The 22,557-nt window shown below is 52.4% G+C and overlaps 1 protein-coding gene across 1 annotated transcript in view; it reads left to right on the forward strand.

Annotated features, from left to right (window-relative positions):
* Positions 1-22,557, forward strand: part of INPP4B (inositol polyphosphate-4-phosphatase type II B) — a 707,387-nt gene that overhangs the window by 225,156 nt on the left and 459,674 nt on the right. The window lies entirely within an intron of this gene.

Genomic DNA, 22,557 nt, shown 5'->3' on the forward strand with positions numbered 1-22,557 from the left:
ATTTAGTCACATTTATTGCATATCTATTTATCCTCAGCCATTCATTGAACATTTACTACCTGCCACCCGGGCCTCGCCAACCTGGGAGAGAGGTATTACTGTCTCCCGTTGTGTGATGGAGGGAAAAGAGGTGCAGGCAGCGGGGGTGTAAGTGTGTGCTGTAAACTCAGAGAGCCAGCGAGAGGGGTTGGGACCGTCTCGCCCAGGGAAGAGACCCCATACCCTCCAGGTCGTGATCACTAGGTGTTTGCGGAGGAGCGAGCTCCTCCTCTGTAAGTGATGACCACGTGCAGGCGTGTCGCCGGGTGGCCTGCGAGCCGGGGGGCAGAGACTCTCCGGCCTCCGGACGCCTGCTGTGCTCGGCGCTGTGGACCTGTCCCCTCTTCCCGGAGGAGCCTCGGGCCTTCCTGCAGGTGCACCTGGCGCTCGGGCTTCCCCGCAGGTGCACCTGGGCCCGCGCCTGCTCTGCCGGGGCCTGCCACCTGCTGCTGCAATCGGTGAGCCCGGGCCCGAGCTTCCCAGGTCCCACCGAGGCAGCCTTCACAGGCCGGGAGAGCTTGGAAAGAAGATGAAATCCGAGGGACCTGCCCCGGCCGCAGCAGCACTAAGGGCTTCTGAAGCCATAATGTGTAACCGGGGAGCGTAGCAAGCAGCGTGATATTTCTATATTGAGTTCAATAAGCCTGGTATAAACCAGCAAAGCACTTAATTACTTCATTTATTCAATTTGTGAATTTTTACTGAATGCATTCTACATCCGAGGCACTCAGGCACTGTCTATCACCATAGCCTTTAATGATCCCATTGCGCTAAAATATAGGCCTGTTCTTTCCTTAATCAACTGCTGTTCTCTTTCCTTTCAGAACAATCTGGTTCTAATTTACAGTTTGCTGTCCCCTCGCCAAAACCGTCAAGGTACCATTTTATTTAATTCCATGGCTGTTAATAAAACTTTTTCTCTTTGGGGCTGATGTTTTCAATCTCTAGAAAGATGTGAGACTTATCTTTTTTTTTTTTTTAATTGCAAGGGCATAATTATGTTACGTGTGCAAGAATTTATAAAGACGGGACACCTGATAAGATATGGAGTAGTGTCATTAAAAGAACTTACAATGGAGACCCTTAGGGGTTTGTGAGCATGTGTACTCACCGTTGGCCTACTCTAAACATAATGGCAAGCGGTCCATATGAACAGCGGTCGCTATCTTACTCACATAACCAGCTCGAGTGTTCCTCAGGTTGGGGGTGAAGCGTCCGGAGGTGGGCTCCGGATGGATGATAGTAGGGAGGAAGAGAAGGGAAAAAATTAGGAAGATTGGAGCTGGGTGGGCTTGAAGTTCCTCTGGATGCCTCCAACCGGGGTTGCTGAGGTCTCCCTCACCCCTTCCCCCTCCACCTCTTTCCCCACTTTGTACTCTCCCGTTTCTGGGAGACAGCAAAGGGTTGAGGGAGGACTTCTGAAAATCCTCGGGTACGTGGGGCACAACTAGCGAAAAGAAAAATTAAAAAAAAAGAAAAAGAAAAATTTTAATGGGATCCAGGTAGGAACACAGGAAGATGATCATGAGATGCAACTTTAGATTAAGAGAGAATATCTGATGAGGGACTTCGGGTTGTTGTAGACTGGAGGCGGACAGGCCTTCCTTCAGGCTGGGGTGTGGTGAGGTGTCGGCTCCTATTGAAGGACGCCTGAGATGGGGGAGAAGGACGCCAAATTCAGTCACGGGCTGCAAGTGCTACGTGCGTGCTACGTGCGGTAAGGGCCGTGGTCGGCAGTTCCCCTGCGGTCTGTAAAAGCATCGATAAGCAAAAACGTTGACAATGCCTTATATTGTTTAGGAATTGCCGATGCATTTTTTTTTCTTCTTTTAAATATAGAGTTTTAAGTGGCCTTCACCATAGAGCGTTTTGCAGATCCTGCTTTCATGGAGTTTATAGTCCCTTGTAGGGCACGGAGCCTTGCCCCCACTCAGATTATCTCCAAATAATTCTTACCGAAATTTCCGTTGGTATTTTATCCCCCTCCACCAACTGTAACACTTTAAGCAACATTAATACTATTACTTCCTAATTTAAAAATCGCAGTAAAATTTAAAAAAAATTTTTTTTTAGTAAAATATTTCTAATATTTTAGAAAATTTTTCTAATTTTCATAATGCATTGAACACTTGGAGTGGATAAAGGAACAAGTGTAAGGAGGGGTCTAGGTTAACTTTCAAATGAGTACTCAGGGATTTTTTTAAAAAAAGATTTATTTATTTGAGAGAGAGAGAGAGAGCGAGCTTGCTCCTGTGAGCATGGGGAGGGGCAAGGGAGAGAAGAGGGAGGACCCCAAGCAGACTCCCTGCTGAACACAGAGCCCAACATGGGGCTCACTTCCGTGACCCCGAGATCATGACTTGAGCCAAAATCAAGAGCCGGGTGCTTCACAAACTGGGCCACGCAGGCGCCTGAAATGAGTGTTCACGGATTTTTTTAAAAAGAGAAAGAGAGGGCAGCCCGGGTGGCTCAGTGGTTTAGTGCCGCCTTTAGCCCAGGGTGTGACCTCGGGGTCCCGAGATCGAGTTCCACATCAGGCTCCCTGCAGGGACCCTGCTTCTCCCTCTGCCTGTGTCTCTGTGTCTCTCATGAATAAATAAAAAATTCTTTAAAAAAATAAAAAATAAAAAAATAGAGAAAAATGAAATCTGAGACCCCTGGGATGTAGTTATTTAGCAAGAGAACATATTATTATTGTCACTGAAAATCAATTCATTATTTGGTCTGAGACAAAGTACATAAAGGAGAAATTTTTTTTTCTTTCCCCTGTTCTTTCAAGGACACTCAAAGATGATTTGACTTCTTGAGTGTATATTGTAGCTCTCCATAGGGAGGCCCAAACTAATATTTTCTTAGTTTTTTTAAATTTCCTTTAATTTTTTCCCACATTTTTTCTTGAATGGGAGCACCTTACTGCTTCCTGCACCTCGTTACTCACCCAAAACAATAAATCATCTCTTGGAGGCAAAGGGAAGAAAAATCATGGTTATTTCATTTTCCCACCTATCGATTTCCTATATACAGAACATTTATGTATGAGTGCAGTATTTGTTGAGTATTTGTTAAATAAATATACAAGTAAATGTTAAATAATCATATAAATATATGCACATGACATAGTGGATCTAATCACTATATGCTGCACCAGTGATGAGATGAGACACCCTTTGCCTTTTCTTTTCTGTCACCTACACGAGCTCTGCAGGAAGGGAGGCGCGTGTTTCTTGAGCTACAGAACAGCAGAACGTCCGTGTGCGTCTTAGGGCCAGCTTTGAATTTCATCCTAAAGTAGAATCCTCACTTTTAAAGAGTCACCCATATTTTGGAGAAATCTTCGTGACGCTGTCATGAGAACAGAGAGTCGGCACAGAGTGGAGGGCAGACGTCCTGTGGGGTCGCCTGAGCCCCGGGCCTGACTGCCTGTCTCCGTGTCTCTGGGCTGCACAGCAGGCACGCTCACTTCATGTGTGTACCCGTGAGAGACAGAGACAGAGAGAGACAGAGAGAGACAGAGAGAGAGAGAGAAAGAGACAGAGAGACAGAGAGACAGAGAGACACAGAGAGACAGAGAGACAGAAACAGAGACAGAGAGACACAGAGAGACACAGAGAGAGAGAGACAAAGAGAGACACAGAGAGACACAGAGAGACACAGAGAGACAGAGAGACACACAGAGAGACACAGAAAGAGACAGAGATAGAGACAGAGAGAGAGACAGAGAGACACAGAGAGATGGAGACAGAGAGACAGAGACACAGAGAGAGACACAGAGACAGACAAAGAGACAGAGACAGAGAGATAAAGAGACAGAGAGATAGAAACAGAGACAGAGAGACACAGATATACAGAGACAGAGATATAGAGAGACAGAGACAGAGAGAGACATAAAGAGACACAGAGAGACAGAGGCAGAGAGAGAGACAGAGAGAGAGACACAGGCAGGGGGAGAAGCAGGCTCCTGCAGGAGCCTGACACAGGACTTGATCCCAGACCCAAGGTCAGGCCTGAGCCCAGGCAGGTGCCCCACCGCTGGCCCCGGCACCCCGCATGCTCACTTTAGCAGGTCATGCAGGTCAATGATGTAATAGTCACCCAGCACTCAGTGCAGGTGTAGTGCCGGCGCCGTGGGTGTGGACACGGGTGCAGAGGACCCCTCCCCGGGCCCACAGACGCTGAGCTGCAGAGGCCGGGGCTCCGGGCCGTCTGCTGCCCTTCCCCGCCTCGGTGCTGCTCTTGTCCCGGGAACCGGTCCCTCCTCTTCCTCCTGAGTTTGCTGTGCATCATGGAGCGTGAACACGGCAGCTGTTGGGGGGGGCGGCGTAAGGAGGGCTCCTTCCAGTCATGTCCCCCCCGCCCCCGGGCAGGCGGCCCGCTGTGACGGCGATAGACGGCGAGGCCTCACCATGGGATCGGGCCTGTCGGAGGCTACGGGGCGGAGCAGACAGCGGCCACAGTCCTCCTTCCGTCTTTTCCACATAGAAGGTCCAAGTAGGGTCGGATAAATGGAGGCCCTGCGCCCCCTTTCCATCTTGCCCCCGGAGCCGCCCGGAGTGCATCCCACGGGGAAGCAGGACGCCCACCTGTGCGCAGGCCGAAGGCAGAGGGCGGCGGCGTTGAGTAACTCATTCATTTGCCATCTCGCCCATTTACAAGTTTCCGGGACAAATCACCATGACGCAGCTTATTTTTAAGTCACATTCTCTACAGAACGGTTACATCAGAAAAGGTCCGGGCAGCTGCGCAGCCACCTGGTGACTTGCTCAGAGGCCTTGGGATGTTCGGGCCTGCGGGCGGCACCTGCGGAAGGCCCAGAGCATGTCCCGGATAGTGTCGCCCACCGAGAGGCGGTTCTGCCCCGTCCTTGGGGGACCGAGTCGTTTGCCGCCGTGTGTCCTCAGGGGGTCCCCGGGGCCGCCAAGTGTGCGGCGAGCACCCGGCACGGGCACCCAGGCTTTCCTGGCGCTGTTCCCACATCAGGGACAGGAGGGGGGCCGCTGTTCTGGACAGTCGTCGCCGTCGGGCCGTGTTGGGAAGTGCTCCCAATGCTCGGGGTGCAGCCGCTTCTCTGGGCCCCCTAGACGAGGCAGGACGGCAAGGGGGGCGGTGATGGCGGCAGCCCTGGAGCCGGCCAGCGGGTGCTCCCGGCACTTCCTCATTCCACGGTGGCCCCGACGTTTCTAGAGCCCGTTTTTCTGCAAAGGCAATGGGGAGGGCTTGTAAGCGAGCCGCCTCCTGGGTGTCCCTGCAGCCCGGCTGCGCCCTGGGGGGCTTGGGGCCCGGGGTCACTGGGGGCGGACGGGCTGAGCGGGGAACCAACCCGAAAGGGGGAGGCAGTCGGGCAAGGCCTCTCTCCCGCCACACCGGGAGGCTCGTCCCCGGCGGTGTGGGCGCCCACCGCCCCTGCACCCAGGAAGGACAGGGAGAGGAGGGGACACAGGGATCAAGACCAAGGTGCACGCCAGGCGATGGCCGCAGACGCCCGCGTCAGCTCGGCCCGGTCCCCGACGGCCTGGCCCGGCCCGGGGGTGCCCAGCGCTCAGCAGCCAGGCCCCGGAGGGTCTGGTTTTAGGCAAAGCAGTGTGTTCAGGACACTTGCGTTTTAATGCGAGAAGGGAGGACGTGACGAGACCGCCGGGGTTAGACGTGCCCTCCGTGCCCGAGCAGGAGCGGGGCCCCCAAAGGGCGGCATGGGAGCCTCCTGGGGACGCGGCCCGACGGCGGCCGGAGGGGCTGCCCGGGTGCTCAGACGGATGCCCTCGCTGCCCTGCATGCACCCGGCTCTCTGTCCCCCACGTCCTGGAACCAACGGGGCCCGTGTTCATGGGGGATCGACTCACCTGCTCCACCCCTCGACCTTGTTGTGCATTGGCTGCGAGGAGGCGCGCCTCGGCCCCTGGAAGGGGGCCCTCTGCTCCCGGCTTCGGGGCGTCCCTCGTCGGGAAGGCCGCAGGCAGGTGTCGGGTGTCCCCCACCCCCCGACGGGGCAAACAACTGGAAGGGGGACGGTCAGCGGGGCGAGGCCGGGCCCTGAGCGCGGGCTGAGCGCAGGGTGTCCATGCACCCCGGAGCTCATCTGGGTGTAGGGCCGGTGGCCTCAAGGCTCGAGGCTCCCCATTCCACGTGGCCGTTCAGGGGTCAGCAGCCTCGCCGACCCGCGCAGGGCACGGAACCCGACGGTCCAGTCCCGTCTGCTCTTGTCTGGGCCCGAGACCGGGCGGGAGATGGGGCGTGATCCCAGCCGCCCTCCCCGGGCGCTTCCCGTGTCACCTCCATGTACATACTTGCACGTGCGGGACCACATGCCTGTGGAGCGATGGCTCCGCGCCGTGACCTCTGGGGCCAACCAGGCCCCGGCCCTGCGGGGGTGGGGGGGGATGCTGAGACCCCGGCCACTGCCCTGGAGCTCAGGGACATGACCCCGCTGCTGCAGGAAGCCCGATGGCACTCAGAAGAGGGAAACTTCACTTACTCTGTTACAGTTTTTATGTAAAAAAATGATAATTTTGCACACAAATCTGAGTGTGCACTTAGAGGTCGGCAGCTGCAGAAGCTTGCGGTTCTTGCAGGGAGTCTGAACTTCTTATAGGCCATGGCCTTTTTTCTTTTCTTCTCCCTCCCCTCTTGTCCCCTCCTCTCCCCTTCCCTTCCCTCCTGTCCTCTCCTCTCCCCTCCTCTCCCCTCCCCTCCCCTCCCCTCCTTTCCCCTCCCCTCCCCTCCTCTCCTCTCCCTTCCCCTTCTTTCTTCTCCCCTCCCTCCCCTCCCCTCCTCTCCTCTCTTCTCCTCTCCCCTCCTCTCCTCTCCCATCCTCTCCTCTCCCCTCCTCTCCCCCTTCTCCTCTCCTCTCCCCTCCCCTCCCCTCCCCTCCTCTCCTCTCTTCTCTCCTCTCCCCTTCCCTCCTGTCCTCTCCTCTCCCCTCCTCTCCCCTCCCCTCCTCTCCTTTCCTCCTCTCTTCTCTTCTTTCTCCATAGAAATTTCTGAACCTAGAAGACTTGGCTTCTCAGAGCACTGCAAGTCACGCATCCTCTTCAAGCTCAGTTTCTTGATCGAAAATGCAATCATCCTCCTTCCCAGACTAGAGACCAACCTTTCCTGCTTCCTGCTTAGGGTAGTAAACAGGGACCTTCCTTTCACTCCTTCTCCGGCCCTTTCACATTCAGTAATTAGAAACCTCACTCCGAGTCTTGTTTGTGTCATTTCTCAGTCTGCTCTCTTCTCCTCCGTTCTGGGGCCGTGACCCCAGGTGACGTTATTATGACCGTGCCCTTGAAATAACGCATCGGATTCCTAACAGGCATAAATGCCTTCTCTACCTTTGATTTTGTATCTTATTATCTGCTGCCGGTTGAATCCTCCCCCGGCACGGCTCTCGTCCTGTCCTTTTTCCCTGAAGCTCTCTAAATGGATTCCCCTGTGAATGGAATGAAGGCCACACTGCAAATGCACCCAACACAGGAGTGTGCCCTGGTGTGTCTGACACCAGATCGCCTAGGCTTTGGCAGTCAATGCCATTTCTTTGATGCTTCCTCATATTTAAATTCAGCTTTTGCAATTTGGGCAAAGATACCAGAAATTAAGGCTGTGACCTTGTCGGCATATCATGTCAGGAGTCATTCGACACCGATTTGTTCCATTACTAAAAATGTTAACTTGCTGAAGGTGACGTCTGCTGGGTCAGTCCACTGCGGAGTCACTATATTCCTTTGTGCCCAGTAGGAATCCTATGAGGACACGATTTGAGAATACTTAAGTATCTTGTTATTTATCACACGCTCACCACTGATTTTAGCCTGATTTCCTGCCTGAATCCATTTTTACTGTGGTGTTTGCCAAATGGTGATTTTCTATTTCAATCATTCCTTGATCTACAGATACTAGTGAGAAATTAGTGGCAAAGAGAAGCTTATGATTTTCTATGTATTTATCTATTTATTTATTCATTCACTATATTTATATGGAGACAGGGATTCTTACTTTATTCCTTGGATTATAATCTGTCACAATCATTTATTTTGTTGTTCAATTTTCCCAGATTTGGCCTTTGGGAGTTCCCTCCAGCTGGGCTCCTGTATCTTTTTTTTTTTTTTTTTTTTGCAGTTATAATCACTTTTTTTTTAAAGATTTAATTTATGATAGACATATATATATATAGAGAGGCAGAGATCCAGGAGGAGGGAGAAGCAGGCTTCATGCCAGGAGCCCAATGCGGGACTCGATCCCGGGACTCCAGGATCGCGCCCTGAGCCAAAGGCAGGCGCCAAACCGCTGAGCCACCCAGGATCCCCTCTAATCACATTTTTAATCAAGAAGATGTGAAAAAGATATGGGTACATTTTCTGTGATTTTATCCCACAAACACCACTGTTTAGTAGATCATTTAATATGAAACAACTGCACTGTAACCTATCTTGTCTTGGCAAGGTTTTGGCACTGGGTGGACTCCCTGGCCTCGGGTTATCACAGTATTAGTCCTCTGGAGAGTTCTCGAGGTCACAAGAAACAGCGAATGATTGAGGACCAGTTCCACGGTAAAGGAAGCCAAGGAAACACAACTAAATATAAAGTGATTTTTGCCTCGGGTCCTGGACCAAAAGAGAACATTAGTGGGACAACTGAAGAAATTTAAGTTGTATAGCTTAAATACTATTGTATGTTGTATTATGATTTTATACATATTGACGTTCCTGTCATGGTCAAGTCAAAATAACATGTTTATCTACACATAATTGATTCTGAATATCACCCCACGCCTGTCCGGTTGGCTAAAATCAACAGTGTGAGAAACAACAGAGGTTGGCGGGGACGTGGGGCAAGGGGAACCGTCTGCACTGCTGGTGGGAATGTGAAGCGGTGCAGCTGCTCTGGAGAACAGTGTGGGGGGCTCAAAGAGTCCGAAACAGAGCTACCCCGTGACCCAGCAGTTGCACTGCTGCAGGTTTACCCAAGTAATGCAAAAACACTAATTCAAAGGGACACGTGCACCCCTTTATCCACAACAGCAACATCGAGTGTCCATATATACAAACAAGTGTGTGCACGATGGAATATTACTCAGCCATGAAAAAGAGTGAAATCTTGCCATTGGCAACAACATCAATGGAGTAGAGAGTTTAATGCTACGCAAAATAAGTCAGAGAAAGACTAATACCATATGATTTCACTCATCTGTGGAATATAAGAAACAAGACAAACAGAAAAAGAGAGAGAGAGAGACCAAGAAACAGACTCTCAACTATAGAGAACAAACTGATAGTTACCAGAGGGGAGGGTTACGGGTGGTTGGTGGGTGCAGCAGGTGCTGGGGGTAGAGGGGGGTGCTTGCCATGAGCACAGGGTGATGCACGGAACTGCGGGGTCCCTATACTGCACACGTGCAGCTAACGTAACATTACCTGGTGACTAACTGGAATTACAATCAGAACTTTATATGGTCTCATTCATTTGGGGAATATAAGAAATAGTGAAAGGGAATAAAGGGGAAAGGAGAAAAAATAAGTGGGAAATATCAGAGAGGGAGACAGAACATGAGAGACTCCTGACTCTGGGAAATGAACTGGGGGTGGGGGAAGGGGAGGTGGGCGGGGGGTGGGGGTGACTGGGTTATGGGCACTGAGGGGGGCACTTGATAGGATGAGCACTGGGTGTTATGCTATATGTTGGCAAATTGAACACCAATAAAAAATAAATTCATAAAAAAATTATAAATAAATAAATAAATAAATAATAAAAAATCAAAGCTTGAAGAAGATTCATATCTGTGCAACTGAAGGGACCAATCTGAGTCAGGAGCAGGGTAATTTAGAGATGACTTTACCATTTTAGGGATTTTTGAAATTATCATGTATATTAATAATATTAATATGTATATCAAAAGTTATCTAATTCATCTCCTTTTTTAAAAAAAGACTTATTTATTTGAGAGAGAGCATGAGTGGAGGGGGGCAGAGGGAGAGGGACAAGCAGGCTCCTTGCTGAGCACGGAGCCCGATGTGGGGCTGGATCCCAGGACCTGAGCTGGAATCAAGAGTCGGACGCCCAACCGACTGAGCCACCGGGGGGCCCCTGATGAATCTCCTCTGGATGCACATTTACATTGTTTCTGTTTTTCCATGAAGACATGTCTGTATTGAATATATTTGCTACAAACATTTTCAGACAGCTGAAAATCTCCTTGGGGCACATCTCTTGAAGTGAGCTTAGTAGATAACCTACAGCACAGCCCTAAGCGGCGTGAAGCTGTCGAACATTGTGCTACGGACCCGCATCTGGCGAACCGTAGGCTGTGGGCCGCATCATTCGCATCTGTCCATTGTGTATTAGTGAAGGCCGCGTGCACGCTGCGGTGCAGAGACAACGTGAGTGACGACACCTGGGACCGTACGGCTCACAAAGCCTAGAATATTTATTGTCTGTCCCTTTCTGGAGAACCTTTCCTCGCCCTGATGAAGATTATTGACACGCAGGCTGACGATATTGAGTGAAAAAGGGACATTTGTATTACGCATCCTATGTGTTACTTTAATATGTGATAATACAGTTTAGATCAAATATCCTGTTTATCCAAAATTATATGCGGGCAACAGACTCCAGTTGTTCACCAAGGTGCATAAATAGTTCTTTTTTTTTAACATCCTTTTTATGATTTCCTGCACACTTTACATTTTCCCAAAAGGGTCGTGCGGATTGTTTTCACGTCTGTGCTTTGACTTCTCAGACCACTCTGTTCAGTCTTCTGCGCCCGCAACTAGTGAAACACAACGGCAGAGATCGCGGGAGGCTTTGGGTGGTGCGTTCTCGCCTTTAGGCAGGGTGGCCGTGGGTGGGTGGCCTTGGCGCGGGCCGTGTCCCAGCCTCGGGGCACTGTGGGCCCCCCCGTGCTCTCCTCTCACTTGGGTGGTGGTTCTCGCAGCTGCCTGGCCGCGCATCGTCTTCCCACGTCCCGTATGTGACCCCTTTCCCCCGACCAGCAGCCTGGCGTCCTGGGGGTCCTGCTGCGCCCCGCTCTCTGACCCATTCGTGCCCTCTGCGCCATTGGGTGGCCCCCCTGACCGCACCGGGCAACTCCGGCCTACACGCCGCCTGCAAGCCGTGCACACGGGCCCGAGGCCGTCTCTCTGGGCGGCTGGGAGACCCCCACGGGGTGGCCCGCGCTCAGCCTGGAGTGGAGCTGCTGGGGCAAGTGGGGACGTGTGGGCCGCGGTCTGGCCTGCGTCACGGTTATGGGGCTGGGACCCATGGGTGATGGGCTCCAGGACTTCCCACTCCTGCCACCACTGGACGGTTTCCACGTGCCTTCATGTTGGGGAGCCACGGCCCAGGGCTACAAGTGGGCCTGGGCTGTCCTGAGAGACGCCAGAGCCCCCGCTGCGGCTTGCTGCCCACCGGCCTGGCTTTCTGGATCCTGTGACGAACCTCGGCGTCCTGCTCTGGGGCTTTCTGCACCTGCCCCCGGCTCCCTGCTGTTGGGCTCCCGGGGAGCGGCCGGTCCCTGACGCTTCCCCGCGCAGCCCACTGCGCCCCAGAGTCCACCCGGGGCCGTCGGCGGTGCCCTTGCTCGGCCGGCCTGGCCTCCCCAGCGAGGCCTGGGCCCCCTGCAGCCCCGCCACCAGGCCCGGCTCGCAGCCCCCGTGCACCAAGGCCTGGCCCGTTGACGGAGCCGCAGGCTCACACCAAGCGTGTTAGGGCGAAAGGGTCCCATCCGGGATTCTTTGTGCAGAACCAGCAGCCCCGGAGCCGAGGCTTCCCACAGCGGCATGTGGAGCCGTGGTCGTGTGGCCGCCGGGGTGCCTGGGCTGTCGCCAGCCGGGCTGCCCTGCGGAGGGGCCCTGCTGGGGGCTTGGTGGGCCACTGAGGGCCACGGCGGGGGCAGCCTGCAGTGACCACCCACTGGGGGGGGGGTGACCGGGCCTGGGCCTGTGCAGTGGGGGCCGCAGGCCCTGCGGTGCAGGGAGGAGCAGGTTGGAGGAAAAACCGCAAAATCCTCTGGAGTATCACTCTCAGAACTGGCACGGAAACCGTTTCTGGCGTTTCTTTGTAGCCCAAGCAGATTGTAGCCGCAGCCCAGACCATGGCCAGGAGCCCGCGCCCGCCGTCGGAAGCCACGAAGGGTCCGGGCCACATGCACAGCACACGGCCCGGTCCAGCGTACTCGGGTTCACAGCTGTCGTTCACGATGTACCTTTGACCTGGACTCTGATCTTTTCCCAGCACCGCCGCCCTCACCCTACTAATATCCCCGCTTCGCTCTGTACTCAGACCACTTCAGGGCCACACGTCACCGTTCCTGTTGCAGCCCCGTCGCCTGACTTGTGCCCGGGGGCCTGCTCTGGAGCACCCCTGGCAAGTGTCCGGGAGCAAAGGGACAAGCCTGTCCCTTGCAGGTCGTCGCCTGACGACTGGGTGTGGCGAGGCGGGAAGCCACCTGCGCTCCCAGGCACAGCACGCTGCGGGCTCTGAGCGGCGAGCGGCCCATCAGACGATGAGCCATCCTCGTTTCCTCGGCTGTCACACCTGCTTCCACTGCGCCCCATCGGTCGCCCTATTCTCTGCCGACCAGAGGGGCTCCCCACTGCTAAGGGGGGCCTTCCTTAAAGGGCAGAGCCGCCAAGGTCCTGATATTCTGCAAAGAACATGAGATGTGAGAAGGGCATGAAAATCCTCAAGTAGGCTCTTGAGGTTTCTTTCCACCCTTGGGACTTTTTTCATTTTTGGCCTTACTGTGTCCCTGATTTTCCTCTGTATCGATTCTGAATGAAACTCTCAGCAATTTTTTATTTTTCTTTCCTTGAACACAAGAATGGATTTTATGCAAGCGCTTGGGAGCTGGACCTTTCTGCTTCCAAGAAGCGACATAACCTGGCTTCTTTCTGGTCTTGGGGTCACCCCGGCCACAGGGCTTCCCTGGCTGTGACCTCGCTGCAGCTCAGCATCCGGGGTGTCGTTGACCAAGGGGAACAAGCCAGAGAACCTGCTTTGGGAGTGGGATGCATGGGAGGATGCAAGTGTGGGTTACGAAACTTGATGCCAAAAGTCGCTACTTTGGACACAGCCTGGCTCGTGGGGAGATGGGATTCCGCCGCTTGTAATGAGAATTTGATGCTCCTGGAAACTGAACAGAAGCATCTTTTGATTGAAGGTGTGAGCCTTATAACAATCATTTAGTGCCAGGCGTTCCCATTTGTCACATTAACTCTTCAACTATCAAATCTTTCAGGGCCTTTTAAGAGAATCCTTATCCTTGTTCGAAAAACAAAAAATTTGGTGACTTTTTCTTCACATCCACATGAAGCAAAATAACGTAGCAACATCCCCTCATTCCCCCCTTTTTAAAACATCCGCCTTAGACGTTCTTTAGCTTGAAGGTCTTCTTTCCCTCTTTCTAGGTGAGAACAGAACTGTCCTCTGAAGAAATCTCATTTTCCGTCTCGTATCTCCCTGTAAGAATCTCAAGGGAAAAAAAAGAAAAAGAAAAAAGGAATCTAGACTTGATGCTGGAGACTTGAAATGTACATAGAAACCTTTTTGGGGAAAAAACAAACAAACAAACATTGATGTGTTTTGGACCTTAGTTAGAATCTTTCTTCCAATGGGTCCATAAATAAGCGTTTCAGCCGCTGCAGATCGTTAGGAGATGACGAGTGTCAACAAAGGTTGAATCAGATATTTAAATTAAAGTCGGGGAAAAAGCATTCTATTTCTTGCTCCATTCAGAAATCAACTTTAGAAACGGCCCTATACATTTTCTCATTCAGTTTTTCTGTTTATAAAATGGGTATTGGTTCAAGGGGAAAAAACTTTGTGAGTTGATTTCTGTTTCCGAAGCATATTTTTATCTCAAGTGTCCTTTTTAAGCAGCTTAGCGTACACTTCCCCACCAGAGAATATATTCAGAGCAATTAGTACATAGAGATTTGTATGTTGTTGTTGTTGTTTTTTTTTTTTTTTTTGGTCTTTTAGTGGTTCTGATAAAAGATATTTTCAGTTCCAATCTTCTGCAAATCAGTGGGTTATATCATTCGGGAGTTTAGTTCTGATTTCTGAATTCTGTTGAATTTCGGTACGGTCTTATTGAATATTTTTCTCTATTTGGCAACGATTCCCTCTAGAAAAACAAGCGATATTCAAAAGGGTCACTTTGGAAAAAAAATAAAATAAAATAAAATAAATTAAATAAATTAAATTAAATTAAATATAAAATATAAAATAAAACAAAATAAATACAAATAAAATAAAATAAAAAATAAAAAATAAAATAAAAAAAGGCCACCTCGAAAAAATAAAAATTAAATAAATAAATAAATAAATAAATAAATAAATAAATATAAAAATTTTTAAAAACGGGTCACTTCAGTTTTCACCAAAATGACAGTAAAGGTCTTATCAACGCGTGCGAGGACGTCAAAACTTCGTCGAACGAGAGCAACCAATTGGGCAATTCAACAACTCTCTTTTTTCTTTGTTCCTTGTGTATTTTTGGCAATGTGTTCAATCTGGACACTGAGACTTAAAAGTTAGCGGCAGGCCTGGGTAAGCTGGTGTCACCGTTAAGGCTCGCGTTGCGTTGACCATTGCATTGCACGTGGTTTGTTAGGAAGGGCCGTGATTAAGAGCTTCGCTGTGTAAAGACGTGCAGGTGAGACTCTAGAATCAGACCCCAGAGCGTACCAACGAAGGTGACGCGTGTGATCTTACTAGTTACGAGCCTGGCTCCATGTGGAAACTCGACGAGCTGCCTTCAGCAAGACATCCCTGCTGTTCTGTGCTCTCACATACTACATGCGACGAGCCATACAAGTGAGAGGTATTAAATGCTCCATTTTTAATCTTGGTTCATTCGACACAAGGTCTGCATGGAAAACTAACATTAAAAATGGTGTTCCTCGAGCTGCAAAAATGAAACAAGCAAAAAAAAACGGTGAAATAAAATGGTAACGGCACCGCCACTCTGCTACCTCAGATTCTCTCGGGCTCTCAGCACGCGTGCTGTCGTCGTCAGTCAACGAGAGGACAGTCATTCCTCTTCGTCCTGCTGACGGCAAAACATTTGGCCTATTGTCAGCGAACCACGAGGAGCGCTGTCATACTGGGAGGGCTCTGGCGCCTTAGCTTCCCAACGGTTGCAAGGGGTGGAGAGCCGTGAAGAGGCACCTGCTGTGCCCCAGCCTCTTTGGGGATGGGGGGTTGGGGACAGAGGCCCACCTGCAGCAGGTGGAGAAGAAGGGCTGCTCGGGCTCCTTGGGGACGGGGTGGGGGGACACGGGCCCACCTGCAGGAGGTGGAGAAGAAGGGCCGCTCAGGCTGCTTGGGGACGGGGTGGGGGGGACATAGGCCCACCTGTAGGAGGTGGAGAAGGGCTGCTTGGGCTGCTTTGGGAGGGGGTAGGGGGGGACATGGGCCCACCTGCAGGAGGTGGAGAAGCAGGGCCGCTTGGGCTGCTTGGGGACGGGGCAGGACACGGGTCCACCTGCTGCAGGTAGAGAAGCAGGGCCGCTCGGGCTGCTTGGGGACGGGGGGACATGGGCCCACCTGCACCAGGTGGAGAAGCAGGGCCACTCGGGCTGCTTGGGGACGGGGGGGACCCGGGCCCACCTGCAGCGGATGGGCAGTTAGGGGAGGTAACATGTGTGAGTTCCAGGCCGAGGCTGTGAAAGCCCCTGTGCCGCTCCAGTCTGTCGTCGGCTGCCAGGGAGCAGGAGGGGGACTTGCCTGCAGTGAAGGAGCTTCGAGAAACCGAGGTCTCGTAGCCCAGGGCCCCGCGTCCCACCCAGAGCCGTTCTCCAACACCTCTCAACGCCGTTGCGTATTTTTGAGGCGGAGGAAATGAACCTTTCTTACGTTATTAATTCGCTGACATTTCCAGGTAAATTTGTGAAGCGCGGCACAAGCCAGTGAACCCCGAGTAATTTCTGCGGATTCGATGATCTCTTCCCCGTTGGGCCTTATATTGGGGCGTCTCAGTGGTATTGGTTTCTCAGCGCAGCCCTACTTCCTCCTGGACTTTTAGCGTTCGTCTTCCTTCTTTCCTTATTTTCTGCTGCCGCCAAATTCCGAAGCTTGTCAGGGTCTTACGGGGGTCGGGATGATGGAGTGTGGAAGTCAGCGAGGGGGAGGGCGGGGGCAGGACAGTCAGAGCTGCGGACCCAGAGGGCGGAGCACGGTCTGGACAGCAAGCCCCAAGGGACGGGCGCCGTGCTGTGCTTAGAGCCTGCGGACTGTTCCAGAAGCTTGAGATGCCGGAGGGTGTAGATGGAGAATGAAGGACCAGGGGCAGCTCCGTAAGGCTGGAAAGGCAACGGGGTTGTCTGGTTGGAGTCGGGGGACGTGGGTCAAGAGCCAGCTGAGGGGGCTGAGCCTGCGGGTGGAGGCTCTGGGCGACGGGGTCCCACGCGGCCCGGAGCAGTCGGGGTGCGGTCCAGAGTCTAGAAATGACGTTGTGGCTGTTGCTGCGCCGCTGGCCCGGCCTTGCTGGTGGCCCTGGGAGCCGGGCCGGGACCCCGAGGGGGAGTCGGGCTGAGCCGCGACGCGACCAGAGCTCCGCAGGCACAGACGTCAGTTAGTGCGCCGCGGATGGGGGCACCCGCACGTCTGCACACCCGCGTGGGGACCTCGGTCCTGTTCTGTGGCTCACACGGTGGGGTGTCGGCCACGGCCTCCCGGCCTCCGTGGCAGGGCTGCTACCGCCTGCCTGTAGCCTACGCTCCCCGTGGGACACCCGGGGGGAGTCTCCGCCGTGGGGGGGTCACACTCTCCACCGCGTGGCCCTGCGGCTCCGGGGGTCCCCACCTTGGGGAGGCCGGGCCCACGGGCTGCGGGGCCTCTGTGTCTCTCGGCTCTGGGGGGGCCCGGCGTCCCTCCGATGGCTCCGCTGGCCCGTCCACGCCTGGGCCTCGGCCTGGCCGCCTCCTAGGCAGCCGCGCCTGGGGATGCACACACTTGGAGGCTGGGAGCCCGCGGCCGCAGGCCCTTGTCCCCTCCTGGGGACAGGTGCTCGGATGCCCCTGGCCAGCTCTCAGGCCTGCTCGCTGGGCCCGGGCCACCCCCGCTCCCCATGGTATCCCTGGTGGCTCCCAGGCCGCAGGCCGAGCATCCGTCTCTATGCCCGCCAGACGCTGGGCTCCCTCACCTTCCCCTTCGCCTCCGACATCTGCGCTTCCCCGGCTCCTGTTGGCACAGCTGCAGGCCCGGCTTGGTCCACACACCGGGGCCGTGGGGGGCCCGGGACAAGCCGCCAGCCGGGGCAGCTGGGAGCACTGGGCTCTGGCCTCGGGGCTCCTAAGCTGCATTGGGAGCCCCAGATTCACCCCAGGCCCCTGTGGCCGCGCGGGTCGCCTGCAGCCACGCAGTCCCCGTGCCAGCAGAGGGGAGCAGCAGCGCAGGGACGCCCAGCGCGGGCGGGAAGGCAGCCCGCCACACCCCGGCCGGCCCCGAGGATGAGGAGGCGCCACAGATGGCCTGGCGACAGCCCGGGGAGCCCAGAAGGTGTCCCCCGACGCCTGCAGATGCCCCTCCCAGGCCCGCTGGCCGCTCTGCCCCGCAGGTAGCTCCCGGCCCGCACCTGCGCTGCTGGACCAGCCGCCCAGACGTGCCGCCCTTGCCACGTGTTGCCCCACAGTGTGCCAGCGGGTCCTGCACAGGGACTCCCGCAGGCCCCGCTCCTACCCTCTGCCCGGCATCTCTGGGCTCCGCATGGCTGGCCGTCCCCCCCACGGCCTAGGATTCGGACTCTTGTGGCTTTTACTTTTAACCTTTCACGTTGGGCACATTGAATCCTCCTCAGCTACAGCTACAGGCTGGGTTTTCAGACCCTGATACCCCGCGCGGTCCTGGAGACCCTGGCGTGGATATGGTTGGTCCTGGGAGGGAGCATACGAATTCCCAGGCCAGGAACTGGGGGCAAAGCTCTCCGAGCAGAGGGAGCAGTGTCTGCGGAGGCTCAGTGGCGGGAGAGCGCACAGTAGGTCTACGGCATCGTGTTTGCAGACTCCTCCTGACTGTGACAGTTGCTTACACACAGGTTTTTCATCATGATGCGGCGCGCGTGGAACTGGGGGAGGGAATCTAGCAAATAGCACTCAGATGTGCTTCTCTTCTCCTATTTCATTAAAATAAAATGCTGATCTTGACCAACTAAATTGTTTTCACACTTCACTAAAATCCATTAGAGAGCTAGAAAGTACAAAAGCAATGCTTTGGGGTCTAGGCTGGGTGGAGCCGAGGGTGTGAGGAGTAGTTTGATGCAAGATGAAACTGGAAAGGAAAGCGAAAGCAACCCCTCGGTGGCTCGTCTGCTGCGTAAGCTCGTCCATCATTAACCTAAATGTCGCCAAAAGGCACCAAGCGTTTAGATAGGGGACACCTGGGGGTGCGACCTGAGCAGGTGCGCATAATATTCCTGCTGCAGACTGATTTGTGGGGGTCAAGACTGGGTGTGGAAGACAGATGTGTTTTTCTGTTTGGTTTTGGGTTTTTTTTTTCTTTTCTAAGTGAGAAATGATGGTGACTGGAATAGAAGAAATGGGTGCGTTTCTGGAAAACCACAAACTACCAGAACTGTGACTGGAATAGAAGAGGATAAAGGTGGTGGAGCAGTGGACACTTGGAAGCTATTGAAAGGACAGGATTTGTGGGATTTACAAAACACTACAGGGGAGATACTACTCAGCAAGAGGAGGAGGCTCTGCAGCAACAGGTACTGCTTCGAGGACCAAAGACGTGCGTGACATCTTGAGTCATGGAGATTCTTGGTTTCCATGGCAAAGTCTGCTTTGAACATGGCGGGACTGTAGGGCTGGTGAGTGTGGATGCTGAGCAGGACTGTGTCCAAACAGCGGTGTGGCCTTGAGTAGGAATTTGCCCCCTCCGAGTCTCCGTTCCTCACCCTAAAGTAGAGGTAACAGTTGTTCCAACCTCGTGGAGTTCCTGAGCAGGACGTAAAAGAAAACCTGAGCATCGGCCAGGGTAGCCCTTTCCTCCAAAGTAGGTAAGATGGGCTCAGCTCACTCCTCTGTGCCCTAGGAAAGGCCCAGGCCCTCCACCCAACTGTCCAAAATTTGCCGTGGGTAATGGAGAGTCTCCTGGCCCTAAGTTGCCGAAGCTTCCGCTTCGGTTGAGTTTACTCTGCAGATCGATGTGCCAATCCTCACATGGGACACTTCCATTCTGCGTTACCACAGATACAGAGCTCTGCTCGCCTCATTTTCCAGAAAAAAAAATAATAATCAGAAACACTTACACAATTCCTTTGTGCGTAGGACAAATTATAACAGGTTTGAGGAGATGGGAAAGACCGGACGGACTTAAATACAAATGATGTAATGGCACCATAGTAGCCAGTCCTTGCCACAAAATGCCCCTTGGACATTTTTTTAAATTTATTTATTTATGATAGACACACACACAGAGAGAGAGAGAGAGAGGCAGAGACACAGGCAGAGGGAGAAGCAGGGTCCATGCAGGGAGCCCGACATGGGACTCAATCCCGGGTCTTCAGGATCGCGCCCTGGGCCAAAGGCAAGCGCCAAACCATTGAGACACCCAGGGATTCCCCCTCCTTGGACATTTTTGCAGTGGATTCTAGTTTCCTTCCTTGTCTTTCCACCCTCCCTACTAACTTCCGTGCAATCTCAGAAAGGAAATCATAAAAAAGGAAGAAGACCGACTAGTTCTTTCCATTTTGTAAGGCACTATAACTTAGTATTTAGGCTCCCTTTGTAGCTCAGAACCTGCTGAAGCTTTGAAAAGGCCACTTGCCAATAAATAAATAAATAAATAAATAAATAAATAAATAAAAAGGCCACTTGCCACGCCATGTAACTGAAAGTGGTGTGAACTCTCAGAAACACACAGGCCGAGCATGGCAGAGGGGGCTCACCCAGGGAAATTGGGCAGCCAGAAAGTAATGAAGGTCCACTTGCGGGAAGAATAGGCTCCTCTTTCCTTTGCCTTCCCTGCTCATTCCTTGGTTAGAACACTTACCAGTTTGTGTTGACACTTTTATCTTTATTTTATTTAATTTTTTAAGAGAGGGCAGAGAGAGGCAGAGAGAGAAGGAATGAGAGAATCATAAGCAGGCCCAGCACAGAGGGGGGCTCGATCTCACGACCCTGGGATCATGACCTGAGCTGGAATCAGGAGTCGGACGCTTAACCAAGTGAACACCCCACATGTTGGCACTTTCTAATTGGGGAGAAATGCCTAATATTTGCCAAGCACACTACTCCGTGATTTATATCTGTTGACTCTTTCGTACTCATAACACAGTCGGCAAGATAAGTATTATTGTCATTTTATCCTTGAGTAGACAGAAATTATGGAATTTAACCGTTTTAGCCAGAGTGACGTAGCCAGGTAAATACCCACGTAATTCAATTATATCTCTGTTTGTCCAACCAGGCAGTGGACTTTTGTGAAGGCAGGAACCAGGTTGTCTTAATATCCACCGCCGGGGTTGGAGTTTCCTCCCTGGGATGGTAGTGGCCTGACCTATGGCCACCCCTGGGTGTGCAGGGCTCTAACCCTGGACCATTGTAATCAGAGACAATGGCCTTGCCATTGAATCACCCTGGACAAGTCTTGTTCCCCCTGGGAGCCCCAGTTACCTCGCTGTAGACACGGGGGCTGTTCTTTCAGAAAGTAAGAGTTCACCATCCTGTTCAAACAGGCTCACGTACAGCTTTTGAAATGCTATTTTCCCTTCTACCGCTACACCGGGTTGTGGTCTTGGCTCTCTATTGACGTGGAAACCAAAGCAACCAAAGCATAAGGCAACACCTCACCCACCTGGAATTTAGTTGTTCTGAAGCTTTGGGACTTTGGGACGAGGCCAGGGAAAGCTGCTGCCGGGAAGTAAGACTTCCGAATCACCGCAGGCCCCATGCCTGATACGTATCACCTGTTACTCCTGCTTAGTTAAGTCCATCGGATCATTCATCTCATCTCTATGACACCCACGTCCCACCATCCAAGGGATGCGTTCTCTCCCGAGTCAGGTTCGATTTAGGGTCTGTACAAAGAAGCAGGCACATTCCCTCCCACCTTTGTGTTTACTTTCAAAATACGGTCACCCTAGAACGAGGTTAAAAACGTATAGACATCTTTGTCTTTTGAGTTCACCTGGGCTGTCTCCCGTGGCTTGCTCCCTCCGTACCTCGTGCTTGACGTTTGGTTCCTGCACCCTGTCCTCACCTCGGCTCTATAACTTCAACTCTTTGGCTCTATGACTCCAACATTTGGTCAGACCCATTGATTGAGGTCCAAGTTGATTTCTGATCTAAAATTTAGATCACTCTCCTAAGCTTTACCTGGGCGCTCCCCAGAACCCAACATGCAGCCATCACCCCCTGATGACTGTGGGTTCCCGGTGTCCCCCTCACTGTGCCAGAACTACATCCCTCATCAGAGTGCACAGTTATGGGCTGGGGAGACCGCACCACCAGACAGTGAGGGGAGCGAGCGTAGAACATAACAAGCAGGAGAGAACGGAACTAACGAAAGCATGGACTGAGGTACAGGATGTGGGGGAACTGAAAGGACTCCACGTAAGAGACTGGGAGACCTGGGGTTGGTCACTGCTTATGTCCCTTTAATCAAGTCACACCAGTCCTCTCTTGACATCAGTGTCCTTATCTGTAATTGAGAAAGCTGGACAAACTCTCAAGTCCCACTTAATTCTGACATTCCGTCATTCTAAGGGCAATAGGAAACATACAGTTCTGAGGGCCTCGCAGAGATCATTTTATTGCAGCAAAGTGTGATAATTAATATTCACGATGATGACTCTGGGTCATCAAGGAAAATTACATTATGCCCAATGGACTTTTAAGGAAGGCCTCATAAAGTTTAGCATATTTCAGAAGGATTTTCTGTCAGAATGTTGAGTGAAAAAGGGTATATACTGTATTGCCTCCTGTTGTACTGAAAACACGCCATCTAGAATCACCAAATTTTGAAGATTCCATGGAGTGAAGCTTTAGTGTATCTAAAAAGCTCTGATCAAAAGAACTGTTTCTCACTAGAGTGTTTACCAATAGCAGGAAGGGTTTCCAAATTAAATATGACTTAGATGATTATCATGGAAGCAATTAGGTTTGCTCCCTCAATATTACTCGTTTTAAGTTTTATTATTTTTTATTTTTTTTTGTTTTAAGTTTTAACATGTGAACCCATGTCCTATTGTGTTCCTCCATAAAACACGATCATCTGACTTAGTCTCTTATACTGATTTTTATATTGATCTTATCACTTACATTTCAGGAAGTAGACTTTTCCTTTCTTGAGTGTTGTTTGGATATTTGTGTTCTTTGACCTGCGGTGGCTACTATTCCATTACTGACAGAAAAGCTTAAAATGCTCAGATTACTTCTTACAATTTCTACTCATTCACTGTCAAATTGGTGCTCGCCCGCGCTGCAAATATTGCTCCGTAGTGATTGGTCCTTGTGACTTGGTCCCCCCACCACTTAGTATCCCAAGGACATAGATGGCTTCGCAGCCATTGGAGAGCCGGAGGGATGTGTTTGCTCT

This window comes from Canis lupus, chromosome 19, assembly GCF_003254725.2.
Source record: "Canis lupus dingo isolate Sandy chromosome 19, ASM325472v2, whole genome shotgun sequence".
NCBI lineage: Eukaryota > Metazoa > Chordata > Mammalia > Carnivora > Canidae > Canis > Canis lupus.